The sequence below is a fragment of the Lolium rigidum genome, chromosome 2, assembly GCF_022539505.1.
Source record: "Lolium rigidum isolate FL_2022 chromosome 2, APGP_CSIRO_Lrig_0.1, whole genome shotgun sequence".
NCBI classification, from domain to species: Eukaryota; Viridiplantae; Streptophyta; class Magnoliopsida; order Poales; family Poaceae; genus Lolium; species Lolium rigidum.
Genome location: NC_061509.1, coordinates 227,426,875 through 227,433,921, shown reverse-complemented (window position 1 = coordinate 227,433,921; position 7,047 = coordinate 227,426,875).

Here is a 7,047-nt window from a genome sequence, read left to right as displayed (position 1 = left end):
GAGCCGCACAGCCACGCCGTCGTCGCGCACCGCGCTACCGTCATGCGCAGCAGCCGTTCCTCTTCAGCCGGCGCACCGCCGCGAGAACCTCCCCGTCTCCCTCCAACCCCCGCTCGCCGACCTCTACCGCGGGTGCTCTAGCTAGTGCGCTTCCAGCGAGGCCTATCTCCTACCTCGGGCGAGGATGGGCTCCCTCAGCCGCTGCCGCGTCTGCCTCCGAGCTCCAACTCCTCCTCCTGCTGCAAGCTGTCCGCCGCCGCCGCCGAGGCAAGGCGCGGCCGCCAGTGCTACGAGCGGCAAGCGCCACCGTGGGTGCTTCAAAGAGGCCGCTGGATTGCTGCAAGGGGCCGACGCCGGAGCAGCTAGCGGCCACCGTCGATGCTACATGCAGCCGCCGCTAGTGCTACTTCAGGCTGCCGCTTTTGCTACATCCTGCCTCTGCCGCTGCTACATCTGCGCCGCTACAAAAAGTCGCCAGCGTTGCTACACACGGCTAGCCACGCCGCTACAATTGGTCGTCGGCGCTGCTACATACGGTCGGTCGCGTCGCTACAATCGGTCGATGGTGATGCTACACAAGGCCAGTCGCGCCGCTACAAAATGTCGTCGACGCTGCTACACACGGCCGGCCGCGCCGCTACTCAAGTTCGTCGGTGCTGCTACACACGGCCGGCTGAGCCGCTACAAAAGGTCGTCGGCGCTGCTACACACGGCCGGCCACGCCGCTACAAAAGGTTGTCCGCACTGCTACATGCGGCTGTCCTCGCTGCTACAAAAGTTCATCGGCGTTGCTACAGAAGGTCGCCATCGCTGCTGCAAACAGCGCTGGAGCTGCTGCAAGCCGTCCACCGCCGTCGTCGCTACAACGGCACCGGAGCTGCTACAAGTGCAGTGCTAGGAGTACTCTACGGCGGGGTACGGCGGCGATGCTGTTGTGAGCCACCTGAGTTTGGTCGGGGATGGTGGGGAATTTTATATGCTTTTTTTGTGCAAGCTGTGCGGTGTAGGATCATGGGGTCCACCCACGTGAGAGGAACAGAGACTCGTTCGCGTGGGCTTTCTTTTGACTCGTTCTTGTGCTCCATCTGACGGACACGCGCGCACGGCTGAGTTTGATCGGGTGGCTGCGGACCCGGGGAATCGGGGATTTGATCCCCCGGGGGACGCTTAGCACGACCCAAGAGAAAAGCTCGTGCGTCCCTGAAAATTCGACGGGAGAAATTATGCCACCACCCACCGCTTTGAACCTTTTATATCACCGCTCGACTCACCCGCAACACAATCTTCCCTCCCCCACCCCACCACCACCATCAAGCTCCCAGTCCAGGTGTGGCGGCGTGCCACCGATCCACCACCACGTTGTTGCCCCGTACACAAGCCCGCGGTGCCTTACCTTGCTGCTCGTCACCAACTCGTCGACTGCGACGAAGACCACGGCGACCAAAAGGTCCTCTACTCCATCCCCTTGATGCTTCTCTTCACCAACGAACCAGAGACGACTACGGTCGCTTCCTTCCTCTGATCTGCTGCTGCTCTGATCCGCTAATCTCCTACTGCAACCACAACATGCTCCTCTTCACCGGTCCCCGGGCGTCCACAAGGTGTTTGGTAATTTGCTCACAAGAAAATTGTAGTGTTGCTTCAGGCCGATCCTTGTCCTTCTCTCTATTCTCTGTAATTTTAGTCAGTTGAGAGACCGTGTATGTTGGTTTTTGAGAATTGGATTGTGGCATGTAGCTGGCTTCTTTATGTGTACGTACAAGTGAAAGCTTGTCACATGTGGGTTGCTTTTTAGCTGGAGGCAAATAACATCATCATGAATCTATGAATGGAAAATGATACAAGTACAAATCCAACTCAATGTTAAGGATTACAACAAGATTCCCAATGATGATGGTGGTGATGATGATGAATATAATGATGCTGGTGATGAAGATGAGGATCTAAGAGTGCATGGAGCTACCATGTGTGGTTTTGGTAATTAATTATAATCCATATGGACTAATGTTTGCATCGAGTTATACTTGTAGGTTTTGTCCATAGCCAACGCTTGAAACATAATTGCAATAAGAAGAAATTGACAAAGATCAAGTGATAAGTGTGTCTTGAAGAAGAAGATTTGGTGAGCTCTCATGTGTATCTTCAAGAAATCAACAAGATAAAGAAAGAAGAAATAGCGTGCAAGTTCAAGATGAGCCATCCCGATGAGATCATGAGCTTGATGCTTGCCATCCATATGGTTTTCATGAATATGTGAAGATGCGCCGAAGAAGAAGCTTCCCCATAGTGGAGTATGGGAGAGAAATCAACAAGACCTTCATGAAACAAGCACAATCGAGAACGGTCTTTCATCTTGTCGCGGTCAAGATCGTCATCATTTAGCTCAAGTGGAATACGTAAGGTTAAGGTTTTCTCTTGATAAGGTTTCTTTCTTACCGGTATCATGGTATTGTTGGGAGACCGGTTTATAGGATAGATGGTCGTATTATCAAGAGGGCTCTCGAGTGAGTAACTCGATCGTATCATGGTGTTGTTGCTAGCTTCAAGATAACCCGGATCATCAAAATCGGAGTCTCTAGATGCAAAAGTTCTTAAAGTTTTCATAACAGAATGTATGGACGATTCACAAGGGCGGAAGTTCCGGTTTTGGGGGCGGTACTACCGGTGGGACGGTAGTGAAAGGACGAGATATCGACTAGAGGGGGTGAATCGACGTTTTAAAAACTATTTGTTGGAGATATGCCCAAGAGGCAATAATAAAAGTGGTTATTATATATCTTTATGTTTATGATAGATGTTTATATACCATGCTATAATTGTATTAACCGAAACATTGATACATGTGTGATATGTAAACAACAATGAGTCCCTAGTAAGCCTCTTAACTAGCTTGTTGATTAATAGATGATTAGTTTCATAATCATGAACATTGGATGTTATTAATAACAAGATTATATCATTATATGAATGATGTAATGGACACACCCAATTAAGCGTAGCATAAGATCACGTCATTAAGTTATTTGCTATAAGCTTTCGATACATAGTTACCTAGTCCTTATGACCATGAGATCATGTAAATCACTTATACCGGAAAGGTACTTTGATTACATCAAACGCCACCGCGTAAATGGGTGGTTATAAAGGTGGGATTAAGTATCCGGAAAGTATGAGTTGAGGCATATGGATCAACAGTGGGATTTGTCCATCCCGATGACGGATAGATATACTTTGGGCCCTCTCGGTGGAATGTCGTCTAATGTCTTGCAAGCATATGAATAAGTTCATAAGAGACTACATACCACGGTACGAGTAAAGAGTACTTGTCAGGAGACGAGGTTGAACAAGGTATAGTGTGATACCGATGATCAAACCTCGGACAAGTAAAATATCGCGTGACAAAGGGAATTGGTATCATATGTAAATGGTTCATTCGATCACTAAAGTCATCGTTGAATATGTGGGAGCCATTATGGATCTCCAGATCCCGCTATTGGTTATTGGTCGGAGTAAGTACTCAACCATGTCCGCATAGTTCGCGAACCGTAGGGTGACACACTTAAAGTTGGATGTTGAAATGGTAGAACTTGAATATGGAATGGAGTTCGAATATTTGTTCGGAGTCCCGGATGAGATCCCGAACATCACGAGGAGTTCCGGAATGGTCCGGAGAATAAGATTCATATATAGGATGTCATTTTATGTGAATTAAAATGATTCGGAAGGTTCTATGGAAGGTTCTAGAAGGTTCTAGAAAAGTCCGGAAGAAACCACCAAGGAAGGTGGAGTCCACATGGGACTCCACCTCCATGGCCGGCCAACCCTAGTGGGGTGGAGTCCCAAGTGGACTCCCCCTTAGGGGCCGGCCACCCCCCATATGGAAGGTGGAACTCCCACCTCTAGTGGGAGTCCTAGCTTGGGAAGGTTTCCCACCATATGGAAGGTTTTGGGTTCGGGTCTTATTCGGAGACTTGTAGTCCAACACTTGGGGCTTCCACCTATATAATGAGGGGCCAAGGGGAGGGGCCGGCCACACCAAGACCACAACCTGGCCGCCCCCTTTAGTGGCCGGCCACCCCCTCCCAAACCCTAGCCGCCCCCTTCTCCTCCATAGCTCCCGCGTGCTTTAGCGAAGCTCCGCCGGAGTTCTCCACCACCACCGACACCACGCCGTCGTGCTGTCGGATTCAAGAGGAGCTACTACTTCCGCTGCCCGCCGGAACGGGGAGGTGGACGTCGTCTTCATCAACAACCGAACGTGTGACCGAGTACGGAGGTGCTCGCCCGTTCGTGGCGCCGTGATCAAGATCTTCTACGCGCTTTTGCAAGCGGCAAGTGATCGTCTACCGCAGCAACAAGAGCCTCATCTTGTAGGCTTTGGAATCTCTTCAAGGGTGAGACTCGATAATCCCCTCGTTGCTACCGTCTTCTAGATTGCATCTTGGCTTGGATTGCGTGTTCGCGGTAGGAATTTTTTGTTTTCTATGCTACGTTATCCTACAGTGGTATCAGAGCCGTGTCTATGCATAGATGGTTGCACGAGTAGAACACAATGGTTTTGTGGGCGTTGATGCTTATGTTATCTTTAGCTTGAGTACTTTGCATCTTTGTGGCATAGTGGGATGAAGCGGCTCGGGCTAACTTTACATGACCGCGTTCATGAGATTTGCTCCACGCTTGACATGCAACTTGTATTGCATAAGTGGCTTTGCGGGTGTCTGTCTCTCCTACTATAGTGAAGATTCAATTTACTCTTCTATTGACAACACTAGTATCACCGTTGTGGTTCATGTTCGTAGGTAGATTAGATCTCACTCGAAAACCCTAAACCACGTAAAATATGCAAACCAAATTAGAGAACGTCTAACTTGTTTTTGCGGGGTTTGGTGATGTGATATGGCCATAATGTGATGATGACTATGTATGAGATGATCATTATTGTATTGTGGCAACCGGCAGGAGCCTTATGGTTGTCTTTAAATTTCATGTTGAGTAGTATTTCAAAGTAGTTGTAATAGTTGCTACATGGAGAACAATCATGAAGACGGCGCCATTGACCTTGACGCTACGCCGACGATGATGGAGATCATGCCCGTTGATGATGGAGATCATGTCCGTGCTTTGAAGATGAAGATCAAAGGCGCAAAGACAAAAGGGCCATATCATATCACATATGAACTGCATGTGATGTTAATCCTTTTATGCATCTTATTTTGCTTAGATCGCGACGGTAGCATTATAAGATGATCCCTCTCACTAAAATTTCAAGATAATAAAGTGTTCATCCTTAGTAGCACCGTTGCCAAGACTTGTCGTTTCGAAGCATCTCGTGATGATCGGGTGTGATAGAATCAACAAGTGCATACAACGGGTGCAAGTCGGCTTTGCACATGCGGATACTAAGGTGGCCTTGACGAGCCTAGCATGTACGGACATGGTCTCGGAACACGTGATACCGAAAGGTAGAGCATGAATCATATGATTGATATGATGAACACTTTGAGTGTTCGCCATTGAAATTACATCTTGTCTCGTGATGATCGGGCATAGGTGTGATGGATTTGGTTCGTGTGATCACTAAGACAATGCGAGGGATATTGTTTTGAGTGGGAGTTCACCTAGTTTTTAATTTTGTTAAATTAAAATTTGAACTCAATTTGTCATAAACATTAGTCTAAACTATTGCAAATATGTTGTAGATATGGCGTCCCCAATCAATTTTAACCAGTTCCTAGAGAAAGAAAAGCTTAAGAGCAACGGTAGCAACTTCACCGATCGGTTCCGTCATGTGAGGATCTTCCTCAATGGCGGAAACCTGCAATATGTGCTTGATGCACCGCTAGGTGACCCTCCTGCGTAAACCGAAACCGATGAAGTAAAGAATATTTACGCGACTCGGAAAACTCGGTACTCTCAAGTTCGGTGTGCCATCCCGTGCGGTCTGGAAGCCGATCTTCAAAAACGTTTTGAGCACCACGATCCACATGAGTTAATCAATGAGTTGAAAACTATCTTTGAGACTCATGCGGCCGTGGAATGCTATGAAGCATCGAAACACTTCTTCAGCTGCATGATGGAAGAAGGCAGCTCCGTTAGTGAGCACATGCTCGCCATGACCGGGCATGCGAAGAAACTCGATGACTTGGGAATAGTGATTCCTAACAGATCGGGGATTAATCGTGTCCTTCAATCACCGCCACCTAGTTATAAGAACTTTGTGATGAATTACAATATGCAGAACATGAACAAAGAGTTACCCGAACTCTTCGCCATGCTAAAATCTCGCTGAGATTGAAATTAAGAAAGAGCACCAAGTGTTGATGGTCAACAAGACCACCAGCTTCAAGAAACAGGGCAAGTCTAAAGGCAAGAACAAGAAGAGTGGCAAGAAAGCCGCCACGCCTCCCGTGAAACCTAAGGCTGGCCCTAAGCCCGATGCTCGAGTGCTATTACTTGCAAGGAGAAGGGACACCGGAAGCGTAATTGCTCCAAGTATTTGGCGGATCCGAAGAGCGGCCTTGTCAAGAAGAAGAAAGAAGGTATATCCGATATACATGTTATAGATGTTTATCTCACTCGGTTCTCGTACTAGTACCTGGGTATTTGATACTCGGTTCGGTTGCTCATATTTGTAACTCGAAACAGGAACTAAAGAATAAACGAAGACTACCGAAGGATGAAGTGACGATGCGCGTTGGAAATGGATCCAAAGTCGATGTGATCGCTGTCGGCACACTTCCTCTACATCTACCTTCGGGATTAGTTTTAAGCCTAAATAATTGCTATTTTGTACCCGCGTTGAGCATGAACATTATATCTAGATCTTGTTTAATGCAAGACGGTTATTCATTCAAGTCCGAGAATAATGGTTGTTCTATTTTTATGAATAATATCTTTTATGGTCGAGCACCCGAAAAGAATGGCTTATTTCGTTAGATCTCGATAGTAGTGATACACATATACATAACATTGATGCTAAGCGAATTAAATTGAATGATAATTCTACTTATATGTGGCACTGTCGTGTTGGTCATATTGGAGTGAAAC